This window comes from Sciurus vulgaris (assembly GCF_902686455.1).
Source record: "Sciurus vulgaris genome assembly, chromosome: 11".
Lineage (NCBI taxonomy): Eukaryota > Metazoa > Chordata > Mammalia > Rodentia > Sciuridae > Sciurus > Sciurus vulgaris.
The window spans coordinates 105,830,556-105,844,844 of NC_136472.1; the positions used below are offsets into that span (position 1 = coordinate 105,830,556).

Sequence of the window (14,289 nt, forward strand, 5' to 3'; positions counted from 1 at the left end):
AATCAAGGTGCCTTTCTTGAATAGAACTTTCATGCTCAAAAAGAAGATTTCATCTTATAATGAAAGATTCTTCAGAACACAAATAATATTCTTTTCTAAGGAAAATTTTATGAAAAAAATCATGTCTTATATTTGAAAGTATAGCATTTTTTCCTAAGTATTACTTTAGTGGGTTAGGTTTTTATACATAGTTCTTTCATTGATGTCCAACTCTAAATGCTTCCATTTCCAACCATGATTCTAGTCATACTGAGAAATGTTTTGTTTTTAGTTTTCAAATGGAAGGGTTAGAGAATTTTAGGCAGGATGCTGATTTTTATTATTTATTCCTAAGCTTATTCTTCTACAGTCAAATAATTCATTAGAGCATTTTGTGTTTAATACATGGTCAGTTTCTTTCTTTCCAGATTGTTCCAGGTATAAATACACTGTATAGTACGTATTTTACAAGTTATATCAAACTAACCCAAGTTTTTAACATTTTCTTGACAGTCTATTATTACTCATTTTAGTCTATTTAATCAAGTTTGGTAGAAATGTACCAAGTTTTCTCAACTAATGAATATGGACATTAATCTCTTCTAAAATACAAGCTTTTTATTTATGTTTTAGGCTATTTTAAGTGAGTCTAGGTTTAGAATTGTTCTATCTTTCCAGCGAAGAGTTCCTTTTCTTCTCTCTTGCATAAATAATTCTAAATTAACTATTATTCCCTCAGCATTTGGAAGACTCCGGTTTGTTCTAGCAACTGTTAACACAGATGAGAAGTCTTGAGTGAATCTAACTCATTCCTTTGCCTTAATCTATCCTAGAACAATTTTTACATTAATTTCATTACTCAACATTCCCTTACCACATCATTCCCTACCACCAAACCCTGGGCAAGTTAGCAGGTACTCAAGTGAACTTCCACATCTACTGTACTACTTTCTAAACCATATGGTTGGTGTATCCCTCCAATGCAATCTTTCATTAGTAAAGAAGAATAAAGAAAGCAAACATTTAATTATATGCCAGACTCTACAAACTAAGTGTACTCAAATTACAGAAAAGGTATTTCTCAAATAAGGGACCAGTTAGGCAGGTAAATATTGAAATAATTTATCTGAGTTTTTAATGTTAGAGTTACTTCAAGTTATACTCTACAGGAAAGGATCTTCCAAACAAAATACTCCACACTAAAGTTTTAACCTTAATAAGAGAGCTCTTTTGACATAAAAGTATACACCACAGGCCAACAAACACAGAACCAGGGTCCTACACAAGATAATTAAGCATCCAAAATCCTACAAATATACTTGATCTACACAAACTGTGAAGAAGTGGGGAGCCTAATAAAAACCTTCACAAATATGGAAGCTTCTAAATTAAGCTTCTAAAAATGTCTATTTCCAAATCAGTGTTCATTTTTTAAGGGGGACCGGGAATTGAACCCAGCGGTGCTTAACCACTGACCCATATCCCCAACCCTTTTTATTTTTTCTTTTAAAACAGGGTCTCACGAAATTGCATAGGGCCTCATTAAGTTCAAAGGCAGCCTCAGTAACTTACCAAAGCCCTGAACAACTCTGTAAGACCCTGTCTCTAAGTAAAAGACACAAAAAGGGCTGGAGATGTGGCTCAGTAGTTAAGTACCCCTGGGTGCAATACCCACGCCCCCAAAAAAAGGGCAGGTTATAAAACCATTGATAGAGCTTGGGGCAGTGTTGCACATCTGTAATCCCAGCTACTCAGAAGGCTAAGGCAGGAGGATCACAAGTTCAAGACCAGTCTGAGCAACTTAGTAAGCGCTACAACACTTGTCCAGCTTATGTGAGGGCCTGGGTTCAATCCCCAGTACTGCAAATAAAAACATCCATGGCATGTTGTCACATTTCTTTTTTAGAAGTATGAGAAAAGAGACCAAAATGATCATACTCCAAAATACTGAAACTCTAGAATTAGAATGTTTGAAAATTTCTAGAATGAAAATGTAAAATTTATGAAATTAATTTCTTAAAATGAAAGAACAAAATTATTCTAAATGAATAAACTGGGACTGGGGTTGTGGCTCAGTGAGGCTGTGTGGCTCAGTGGCACAGCACTTGCCTAGTACGTATAAGGCTCTGGGTTCAATTTTCAGCAATGCATACAAATAAATAAAATAAAGGTCCACTGCCAAATTTAAAAAAATAATAATAATAAAATAAGTAAACTGAAGCTGGACTTATAATTTTATAATACCATTTAATAACATCTAAGTAGGTTAATCATTTTTCGAAAAGACAAAAAATACCAATTTGAGTTTTGAAGGAAACTACCTAAAGTGGCTATACAGATTATGATAAAAATAGATGAATATGTTTTTATTTTAAAAACCTACATAGGTAGAAAAGAAATATCAAAATTAAAATAACAGAAAAATAAGCAACAGTTGTAATAAAGTTGCTATTAAAACACACCTCAGTAAACACTAAAGTGAGAAACACTTCACAAACAAATCTTACTTTAAAAACTGAACAATTGTGCTACTGACTAAAACTACAAATGAAAATGGCTTTAGGTACTACTGTTTGTGTAAACTAGCAAATTGTGTTAATTATACATGATAATGTTGTAAAGACTGTGTTGGTAAACAAATAGATAAATATTACTGGCAGCACCATAAGTTGACTCAATTTTTCTAGAAAGCTAGATGCTAATATAATAACAAGAGCTTTTTTGAACAGGAAATTCTATTCCTGGAATAAACCCCCAAGAAAATAATATAAAAGAAAGCAATCTCTACCAAGATATTCTCAGCAGTACACTTTACAATAGTCAGTGATTAAAATCACAAAGTAATGTGGAAACTATGTGATAACATGATAGCTACTCCAGGGTCTTCTTGTTGAGGGGAGAGGGTTTTGTTTTTGCATATTAGGACTGTGTTAATATTTACATAAGCTAGGTGGAAAACCAGAATATGTAACTAGCCATTCATCACCACGATGTAAAAACACAGGTACTGTTACAAAGTGTATCTGGAAATACAGAAATCCTGCATTTAGTATTAATCAGGGTTTTTTTAATTCCTAATTTAAAATAGCAGAGATGAGAATTTCAAAAAATATTTTCATTCTTTAAGACATCTTTCACTGTCTTCTTTTACTTTCTAACTAATAATAGTAATATGTAAACTTTAAATTATTTACCAAAGATATATATACATATTTGGATATCAAATATTTGTATATTTCCACCTTTTCTCATGACATTATTGAGGAAATAATTTACGTACTCCTCCTCACTCTTAATTTTCTTAATCCTTCCCACTCCTAAATTTCTTAACATGATCTCATCCTAACTCTTTTCCACAATGACTTCCCCAGAAGCAATGAAGTGCAACTGTGGTAGCTACACTCAGGAAGTAGTCTTAAAGCTTTCCATTTCCAGAAAAGTACCTACATGAATATGTACTTAAACACAGTGCCATGTGTTAAAGACGAATCATTCATATAAAACATTCTCTCTTTTGTCCTTCAATTCTGAGGGTGACCCCAAAACAGTCTCCTCTGTACTTCATGCAATGGAAAAACAGCCTCATGTTTACAAGGGAGAGGCACAACAGACTTCCACCTCTCAGGTGGTAAAGCAGGTGTTATTAAGGCTAGTTCACACATAGCTTACAATGAAGCTTCAATAATTTACACCAGACTGCCTAATATTACCTTTAAGATACTCTGTTCCCCCAACCCTTTTTTCTGTCTTTTGAGATTCAAATGGTCTCTGATCAAATGTCTCTCCTTAAACTTCCAGAACTCTTCTGTCCATTTATTGAGGAAAGCTGTACAATAAAGACAAGTATAAACTGAACTATTATTAGTTACCTTATGGTAACTCTGGCAGTCAAATCAACATAGTAACATCATTGACAAAAGAAATTCTTTGTCATTGGGGCCCCCTGATTGGGACACTCTAGGCAAGTCTATGGACCTCCTCCTAGAAAAGTCTTTTTAAGTGCACAAGATAATGCATAAAGTTACAAAAGAAATCAATTACATCAAAATATAACAAATTTAGGCCATAATAATGTACGTGCTTCTTTATTAATGCTTTAAACAACATATCTACTAATGCATCTAGTAACTAATTTGTAAGTAAAGATGAATATAAATGTCATCTTGAGAGAAATTTAATATATTATAAAAATATTTGCAATTTCTAATGAAAACAGTTTCTGGTACTGCTAATGCTACCATTGCCTACAATCATTATGGACGAAAATGTGTAAAAAAAGATATAATTATTTTTCTTCTATCCAAGTTCCCATACCCCAGATCCAAAGAACATACAAAGAACTATGTTTATTATATTTTTAACTCAGTGTTAATGCTGAATCTAATAGCAATAATAATGCATTTTTACCTATGAAATGTCATATGATCCCCAGATGAAGCAAAGAGAAAATTTTAGTCCCACTTTGCAAGTAAAAAAACAAGTAACACCAAAAGCAAGAAGGGTAGTGCTCATTCTACAGATTCTTGACCTACATTACCTAATCTTCTTAATAACTGCCCTCCCTCTTCCTGCCCTACACAGGTATTCCAAAACCTCATCCTTTTATAAAGAAATTAAGATTCACATAAGTGACTTGCCCAAAGTCACGGGTGAGTTAACAAAGTCGGAGTCCTAAAATTCTAGTCCTGGGGGATTCTGACTATCCTAGTCTGCTTTTCTAAAATATTCTAGACAAGCTCATCTTAAACAATAACACTTTTCAAGAAACAGGCTATTAAAGTTTTCTCCTCTACTCATATCAGGTTGAAAGACTACCTCTAAACATGTTGTTAAGGGTATATGATTAAGTGATATGATCACCTCTGTCACTTGATTTCCTGTAAGGCTGTTTTGCAATTCTAAATAAGATAATATGTACTTGCTAACGTAGACATGATATCTGCTTCAGGAGTATTTTCAGGGAAATCGAATATTCAACATTTTTTAAAAAATGAAATCACGAAGCAAATTTCTAAAACTTAAATATAAAGAACTACAACAGTAAAAACACAATTTTAGACTGAATTTAGGTTCTCCTCTAAAAGAGTCTTATAAGCTTAAAAGAAAAATAATATCTGTGTTGTTCCTTAGGCGAACAGAAAGGCAAATAACACATTATCATTTGTGATTATTAGTTTTAAATGCCAAAAAGTAAGTTAAATCATCAACTTTATGAAAACATTAAAAATTCATATGTATGTAGAAATGGTAAAACAAAAACAGACTCATGTAAGTCCTATGTAGCAGGAAAGCAGCACACATTCAAATTGACTTGAGAAATTCTCACAAATAATTCTACACTTTACATGTTCTGAAATACCCAATTTGTATACAGCTACAGCTGATTTTTTCAAAACAATAATACATTTCTTAAGTATTTTTAAAAGTAGACGGCATTTCTCATGGACACAATAAAGCTACATGGTAATTCTACTAACATAAATACCATTAACCTCACTTTTGAGAAACTGGAATGTTGCTCCTCAAATATTTGCTGCTTTTGTAGAATTAAGCTTAAGTTTTTTTCAGTTGATTGGTGTCAAGGGCAATATTTTCTTCTCATTTTGATGTTATAAAATTATCAAGCTAATGAACACTGAGACAACAAACATAAGCCTAAAAAAAAAAAAAAAAAAAAATAAGAAAAGGCTTTAAGCCAGGGGCAGTGGCACACACCTACTAATGCCAGCTACTCTGGAGACTGAGGGAAAAGTATCACAAGTCTGAGGCTAGTCTAGGCAATTTAGCAATATCTGTCTCAAAGTAAAACTTAAAAACAGGGCTGGGGATGTAGCATAGTGATAAAGCTCTTGCCTAGGATGTACAAGGCCCTGGGTTGAATCCTAAAACCACAAAGAAATATTTTTTAAGAAGAAAAAAAAAAAAAAAGGTTTTCACAACTAGTTTTCCCAAATTCAAGTCTTTATTATCTCCATCCAAAACTGTTTAAATAATCCCTCTTAATTCAACAACCAAAATAAATTTAAAGGTCAGATTACTGGACACATTTAATAGCAACTATAATTATCATGCTCTATGTAGATTAGATATAAGTAGGAGTCTTCTGATATATAAACTACCTTTGCTTAATTGACAAACCAACTTTGTATCATTTTTCTAAGTGTAGAACCTACAAACAGCTTAAATATCAAGAGTTCTCATGGTACCTAACAAAACTTAATCCATCCCACACACTCCAGAAGGACCTAAGGGTTCTTGAGTCAATTAATCATAGTCCAGAGAAATCTATGTCTCCTGCTCCCTCTAGGAGAGATTTTTCATGACAAATACACCTTCTCTGGCTAGCTTATTGAAAAATAATCAGTTAATTTACAGAAATAATGGGAAGATTTTTCAAAAATTTTTAAAGCAGGAAGCAAGAAATATCCAGAACTCACATCACAGGAGAATGGTCAGAACATTATTGCAATGAATATTACTTCTACTTTATACAAACCACTACAATAGCACGTAACACACTTTAAGACACATAATATGGCATATATGTATATATATTCCCTTTAGGGAGTGAACTCCTTAATATCTTATTCATCTTTCCAGCCTAAAATGCAAAGAATTTTTTGGCACATGACACTGTCTGAATGTATGATTCACACCTTAAAGCAAGAGTCAGCAAACTTTTACGTAAAAGGTCAGGTAAGTAAACATTTTAGGATTTGTAAGCCATATCATGTGTTTTCAGCTACTCTGCTGGAAAGGCAGGAAAGCACTCATACATGATAAGTAAACAAATGAGAGTGATGTGTTCAAATAAAACTTTGTTTACAAAAATAGGCAGGAGGGGTTCAGTCAATTAACTATAATTTGTCAAGTATTTAAACAGGAATCAATGTTTTTCCATTCCATAATTTAACTACATTTTGTGTCCAAGAAGATATGAATACACATGTTCATGCTTAATTATGTATGATTATGTATGACAGGTCAGTCTTGGATCTAATTTTGGTTGGGGGTAAGAAGGAATTCAAGACATGTGACATATGACTAAAATAGTCTAATGGAAACAGAAGGAAAATTCCATTTCCCTTGCCAGTGACTGTAAGATATGGAATATGCCCTAATCCTGGTCAATAAATTGAAGAAGACATCTTTTGCAAGCATTTCTGGAAAGGACACAGTCCCCCTCATTCCTTTGGATATAACTGTATCTGAATGGGATGCTAATCCTTGCAACAGCCAATATGGGACAAGGGAAAAGTAGTCTTCCTATGAAGTCAACAGGGAATGTCAAAGCATAGAACTAGAAGGAAAATTGGGGTTTGGTGAGATTACCGAGCCATTCTTAAGCCTCTGAACTTTATTGTATAAGGTATTAAATATCCTTATTTTTTAAGCAGTTTTGAAAATGTTATCTGCTCCCAAAGCATCTTAAATGATGTAAGGGTTAAAACCTAAAGAGTGTTCACAAATTCACCTTAGTCAGTCCTATTTAACTTCAACTTTTCACAAATGAAAGAAGAATATAAGGTCCAAAAAGTCTTTAGAAAAACCTCAAATTTAGGGAAAAAGAATCTATATCAATTGGAAGGTACTAACTTTATACATTCTATAATCTTGAAGAAAATAATACAGTAACTTCTTCTTTGATACCGTAACTAAAACAGCCTTCCAAAATGATGTTTTTTTCTCTAAGTCAGGGGTTAGCAAAGTTTTTCCATAAAGGGAAAGACAGTAAATATTTCAGGTTTTGTAAGCCACATAGCTTCTGCCATTATAGCTCAAAAGCAGCCTCAGACAGTATGTAAAGAAAAAGGCATGCAAATGTTTCAATAAAACTTCAGTTATAACAGACAAGTAGGTTGGATTTGGTACACTGGTCACAGTTTGCTGATCCCTGCTCTAAAATGGCTAACCGCTAGAGTTATCTTTTCAAACAAATCCACTTTACTAGAACTCAAACTGCTTATTTCAAATGTATATAAATTATGAAGAAAAGTAACTAGCATTTCTTGATTATTAGATCACTTTATGTAAAAAGTTTATTTACCATGTTTATATACATAAATTAGAACAGTACAGTTGGGTACAGAAGCACACCACCTGTAATCACATCGATTGAGGGGGCAGAAGCAGGAGCATCACCGGTTCAAGGCAGCCTCCATAACTTGGCTAGACCTTGTCTCAAAAAATAAAATGGGTTGGAGATGGAGATGTAGCTCAGTGATAAAGTACCCCTGGGTTCAATTCCCAGTACATTTACTTTAGAACATTTAATTTAGAATTAAATCGTGAAAAAGTCACCAATATATTACAGAAGGACAAAATCCAAAACTTACTCATACACAGATTTAGAATTCCTATTAAGTAAAACTAAGTATTTGAAGTTAGTGAATTAACAAGGATTGCTATACACAATAGCTATTCAACTGGGGGGTGGGCATATACAATCCCCAATCTGAATGAACCATTTCAAGGAAGTAGACACTAAGAATTCACTATTAAATGGAATGAAGAAATAATGAATCTTAAAGACCATTATTCTTTTTCTAACAGTTTCCAGACAAAAACACCACAACCACATATTATATGGACATTTCACTATCCCAAATCATGAACCTTTATTTTATTTTATTCAGTACCAGGGATTGAATCCAGAGGCATTTATTCACTGGCTCACATCCCCAGTCCTTTATATTTTTTTCTCTTAAGAAAGATCTCAATAAATTGAGTAGGGCCTCACAAAATTGATTAGCTGGTTTTGAATTTGCGATCCTCCTGCCTCAGCAAATATGCCACCTGCCTGGCTATGAACCATTTTTTAAAGGACACCATTTTTTAATTTTTTTTTTTTTTTACTGTTGATTATATATCATACTCTAAATAGAACACAAAAAGTGAATTTTACCTTTAATTATTGATCAGTAACATTTGCACATTCACTTATACAAACACTTCTGAGTATGGGAAATTCTATAGCATTTCATTCAAATGATAAGAAATTGAAATATGATTTACTCAGTGTTTAACATAATTGATAAACACCATTTCTGTGTTTGTTACAATATAATCTTATTATAACAGACTCTAAAATCACAAGGTGTATCAAGAATGTTTATCCTTGTGTAAATATTGGCATTTTCTATACATACAATAATTGTTAACAGTTATTACCTATGAAAATCAGGACTGGAAAAGGGGCTGGAAGTGTTAGGGAGTTTGAGAAGTGAAGAGAACTTTCACCTTTGCCTTTATGTCCCTCTGGGTTTTTTTTAACTTTGCCATAGAAATACGTTAATTTATAGTTTTGAACATGGTTTAAAATATACATTTAACATAAAGAAAAATAAGGACTGAGGTTGTAGCTCAGTGGTAGAATGCTTGCCTCCCATGTGTGAGGCACTGGGTTCGATTCTCAGCACTGCATGTAAATAAGTGAAAAAAATAAAGGTTCATCAACAACTAAAAACAGAAAAAAAAAAAAAAAAAGGGGGGGGGCGGGGAATACCAGGAATTTAAGTGAACAGAACAGGCAGAACTGGAGGAACTGTCTGATGTCAGAGTGAACACCTCTAACACCAAAGAGATGAGCATAGCCTGGCTATAGAAGTCTGGGAAGTTCTTAGAATAGCCTTTACTGATCAATACCAAGAAACTTAAAATAACCTTGTAAAGTCTGTAGCAACCCAATCTGGCTCCACTGGATCCGGTACCCAGCAGAGGCATAAAATAGTGCCCACCAGGTTTGGTGTTTGGGAGGGTTCAAACCATCCAAGAGAGGGTGACTTCCTAGACCTCCCAGGTGCACAGCAGAAACATGAAATTCCACCAGCCATACCCTAGGGGCTGAGGATGTGGCTCAGTGGTAGGGCTTACCTAGCGTGCACAAGGTTTGAACCCCAGCACTGCAAAAAAAAAAAAAAAAAAAAAAGGCAAGCCTTTTAGCTATTCCCTACGAAAACATGCTTCATCAGTACTGTCTGGGTATTCACAATTTTTTTCAGTTGTTTTCTGCAGCATTGGGGATTGAACCCTGGGGCACTTTACCACTGAGCTACATTCCCAGTCCATTTAATTTTTTACTTTGAGACAAGGTCTCCCTAAATTATTAAGGCCACCCTCAAACTTGCAATCCCCCTGCCTCAGCCTCCCAAGGAGATGGGATTACTGGCACGAGCAACCACACCCAGTCTTCACAACATTAATGAGACATATTATTTAGGCATTGGTCTTTGAGAGATATTGGTTAAAATTGGCCCTCATCTTTAAATGGCTCAAGTTAAAATGCATTAAGTTAAAAATGAATAAAAAAATAGGATTTCCATCACCATTCAACATTTCAGATTCTACTATGGTTAAAATGTATATTGTTGATTATATTAAAAGATTGTGAACTGAAAGCAAAATATGCAAAGACTGTCACTTCAACAGCCTGCCAAAGATAAAAATGAATAATAAAAAGTCCAATTCTGCTGTTGGGAATGGTGAAGCAATAAACAACAACAACAAAAACCTTTGTTCCCATCCCTGAGACTACTGACAATTAGCAAGAGACAGAAAGAACTGCAAAGTCTTCATTTCTTACCATCATAAGGAAAACAATAATCAATTTAATTTCCAGTTAAGTAATCACGATTTCCAAAAAGTAGGGCAGACTCAACGTATTTCCCCCACAACAAATAAATGACACTTATTCTACAGACATATTTGAGCCTTTCCTACATACTTTTCATATATATGGATAAAGAAGTAAACAAAACAATGTATAAGATCCACAACAGCAAGAATTTAACATTTTTAAGTGCCATAAAATTTTTTCTCAATTCCAATGTCTATTCATTCCTCACTATAACTTGCTTATTAAATTCCAAAATATATTTTTAAAGTGATTAAGAAAGTGCAATCCTTTAAAAAGTACACAATTACTTCAAAAGAAGTGCTCTACGTATTATCATATTTTAATTAGCTTCTTTAGGAGATACACTGGTGAAGGGAAACAATCCCCGCCCCCCAAAAAACAAAAACGAAACAACAGCAACAACAAAATAAAACCCTGCAATTCTAAATATTAGTCTTTCTTCTCAAATCTAATGATGCTGTTTTGGCAAATGGTTTAAGCCATTACTTAACCAGCAAAATTAACAGGACAATTGTTCATTCTAAGCTCCGTCCATCATAAAAGAGTATTTAGTGTTCTAAAAACTGTATGCTTCATGCTTCGTCAACAAGAGATTGCAATGTCTATGTTCAACTACTCGCTTATCAAACAAACCCTTATTATCTTGGACTTTTATATTTACATCATGCCAGTCTTGGAGTCACAGGACTCCCATGGAACTCCTAACATGTCTTCTGCAAAATCTCAACTGTATATTGAAATATTTTTTTGATGAAGTTGACTTTTTAACGTATTTCCAACCTCATTAATAATCACTCTTTGAGGAAAAACAAATCCTGGGAAATTTTAGAGAAACATGACATTGTGTAGGAACTGATGTGCTCTATTTAAACTGAAATAATCTACTGCCCCCTTTCAAAGTTAGTTCAGGAATTGAGTTCAGAACCCAGTAAAGGAAGGGGGGCTGTGATGTACTCAACTTTTCTGGTGGAGGCTGAGATAATAAACTGGGTGGCTTAAGGGCCCAAGAAAGTTAAAGGGCTCCTAACGCGCCCAAAGCAGCAGCAGCAGGTAGACTGGCGGCTGGGAACACCGGCCTGTCCTCGTGGGTGCGGGCGGCGGGAGAGGCTGGCGCCCCAAAGCCTGCAAGGCAACATCCTTTTTGCCACTAGGGCGGAACGCACGCTCTCTAGTAATTCAACACCCTTACTTTCCAACTGGAGGTCGGGGAGAAGTTCTAATCAATGCCTTCCCTACAGTGCAAAACAGAATACTAAGTACGCTTAATATCAGTATTTTTCAAATACCCTCATAGACATGCCGGCCCAAGCCCGCGGCCCAGTCCCACCTCCCCGGGTCTGGGGTGCGAGGCCGACGCTAAGGGCGGATCCCGCGACGCGCCCGGAGAAGAAACGCGCGGCTTCCGGGCGACTTCGGCCCGGACCGGGCACGGTGGGGCCATGGCCCGCCGCGACTCGGCCGGGCCTCGCGGCTCCCGCCCGCTCTGGGAGCGGCCTGGCTGGGTCTTTTCGGCGGCGGCGCCTCGGCCAGGCGGGCGGGAGCTGAGGCGCGCCAGGCCCGGGCGGCGGCGCCACCGCCGGGCAGCACGGGCCCCGCAACTTCTCGCTGCCACCTCCACGTCTGCGGCGGAGCCCGGGAGGGAAAGGGAGGGTGCGGGCGGCTTACCCGAGAGCGAGCGGTTCCTGCCTGCCCGCCCGCCGACTGGCTGGGGCACTGCGCGGCGGCGCCAGGCGTTGGGGCTGCGGCAGGGAGGGAGAGGTGGTGGTGCGAGCGCCGTGCAGCCGGAGAGGAGAGGCGCCGCCGTCACCGCAGACAGCTCCGCAATATGGCCGCCCGGCGCCTCCTCGGGGGGAAAGGCGGGGCTGCCCCGCGCCCCCCGCCTCCCCCTCCCGGCCAGCGGGCCTCGCGCCGCGGCCTGGGCGCCAACGCAGCCGCAGCCGCTAGGGCCGCCCCGCCCGGGCCCTCTCAGCCGCAGGCCGCGGTCTGGGGCAGGCAAAGGCAGGGGACCAGGCTGCGGGCCCGGGGCCCCTGGGGAATCCGGGCGCGAGACCGAAGGGGCGAGTCTTTGCAGAGAGCCCCGGGCGTGAGCGAAGCCTGCAGCTAAGGGTAGCGGAGCCGCCCAGCTCGGAGTGCGCTCGCCGCCTCCCCCGCGAGTGGAAACTTGAAACTCCCGCTGTTGCCAGAGAACTCACTGAGGGCGTTTCCAGCGCCCCCGAGGAGGCGTTCTTCCCAGCGGGAATCCGGCAGCCTGTCGAGCGCGTTACTTGGCCATTCGGCTTGAAAATCCTAGAGTAGGAGAGAGAAATGGGCCTACCTGAGAGGAGCTTATATTTGCAAAACAGAACGTTCCAATTATTTTGTCGGCTTTAACCTCCTGGAAAAGCTTGCTTTTTCGGAGGCAATTTGTAAACTCACCCAAAACACCTCAGTGGATGTGACACCAATGAAAAGTGCGAGTTTTGATCCAAGCCAGGATGTGTGATCATTTTTAGTAACGACATTCCTTGACTGTTGAACGGAGCGGATTGAGAAGAAAAAGTTGGAAGTAGGACCCAAAGAGCAGCTAAAGCTAAATTTATTCTAGATTTGGAGAGAGTCTTAAGTCTAGTCCACTCACTTCAGTTAGTAACAGACTAGATAGATCTCTCCTTACTTCTGGAGCAGTGTCATTTTCTCCATGCTGCTTCTCCTGGGAATTTCTACTGGAATTCACAGTAAAACTTGCTAGGAGTATTCCAACAGCAAGTACACAAAATCCGATTAGCCTGTCTTTCCCGGTTTGCAATGCTTTAGTTTATCTTTTGTAAATAAACTTTAAATTCCAATAAAACTCAAGAGTATTAACTTTTATAGGACGATAATTAATATCCTTCCTGCCTTAGCCTTTGCCTTCGTTGAGACAGTAGCTTTTCCAGGAACTCTCTCCAGATCACTTTCACTAAGCTTCCTCTTCAGTGAATTTCCACTCTTGCCCTTTGGAGATCTCTCTGAACAATTAAGAACCCCAAGAGACTGGAGGGTTAAGCTCAAAGGCCTTTAGATTGCAAATTCCTCAAGGATGGGAACCAGGTGTGTGCTTTGTAATCAGACAGGTTTATGTGGTTCTTAGAGACCACCAAAAGATAACACCTTAGCCTCCAGAGATACAAAAATTATCTAGGTAATTGTTCACCCTTCCACATCAGGTTGCATGCATAAAGATGGTCAAAGTATTATGGAAATTCATAAATAGTACACTAATCAAACACCCTTTTGCAACTGAAATGGAGAATTCACTCTTGGTCATGTGTCAGGTACAGGTGAGAAATGCTTTCACAGGACTATCTCTTTTAATGATTGTAACAATCCTGTGTTTGGGGTAAAAACTAATATCAACTTTTTAAAAATAAGTGAATAAAGAGATCCTCAAAAGGATTAAGTAATTTATCCAATGTAACCCTGCTAGGAAGTGGTAGAGCTATGACCAAACCCAAATATATATTTGCATCAAAAGCCTTGATTTTATTCTGTTCTCTGCAACAGCAAATAGAACAGAAGTTGTAACATTTCAGTTTATGATGGTATTAGTAAATATTCAAGGCTGGTGAGATAACAATGGTAATCTCAGACAGTGTGAGTGGGAATGTAAACTGAAATAACCTCATTAGAAAGCAATTTGGCATTGTGATTCAATC

General features: G+C 37.5%; 1 protein-coding gene across 2 annotated transcripts in view; it reads right to left on the minus strand.

Moving 5' to 3' along the window:
- Nucleotides 1-12,434, minus strand: part of RDX (radixin) — a 73,546-nt gene extending 61,112 nt beyond the window's left edge. Inside the window, exon 1 of one of the 2 annotated variants that reach the window (XM_079101620.1) lies at nt 12,281-12,434. The gene's annotated coding sequence lies outside the window, so the exon portion shown is untranslated. The remainder of the gene's footprint in view (nt 1-12,280) is intronic. The other variant, XM_079101621.1, reaches the window with a different exon arrangement.
- Between the last annotated feature and the right edge of the window lie 1,855 nt (nt 12,435-14,289).